This window comes from Physeter macrocephalus, chromosome 11 (assembly GCF_002837175.3).
Source record: "Physeter macrocephalus isolate SW-GA chromosome 11, ASM283717v5, whole genome shotgun sequence".
NCBI lineage: Eukaryota > Metazoa > Chordata > Mammalia > Artiodactyla > Physeteridae > Physeter > Physeter macrocephalus.
In genome coordinates this window covers 51,591,540-51,591,831 of record NC_041224.1, presented here as the reverse complement: position 1 = coordinate 51,591,831, position 292 = coordinate 51,591,540, and positions in this window count along the sequence as shown.

Sequence of the window (292 nt, the reverse complement as noted above, 5' to 3'; positions counted from 1 at the left end):
GCACCACTTATTGAAGAGGCTGTCTTTTCTCCATTGTATATTCTTGCCTCCTTTATCAAAAAAAAGGTGACCATATGTGCGTGGGCTTATCTCTTGGCTTTCTGTCCTGTTCCATTGATCTTTATTTCTGTTTTTGTTCAAGTACCATACTATCTTGATTACTGTAGCTTTGTAGTATAGTCCGAAGTCCAGGAGCCTGATTCCTCCAGCTCCATTTTTCATTCTCAAGATTGCTTTGGCTATTTGAGATCTTTTGTGTTGCCATACAAATTGTGAAATTTTTTGATCTAGT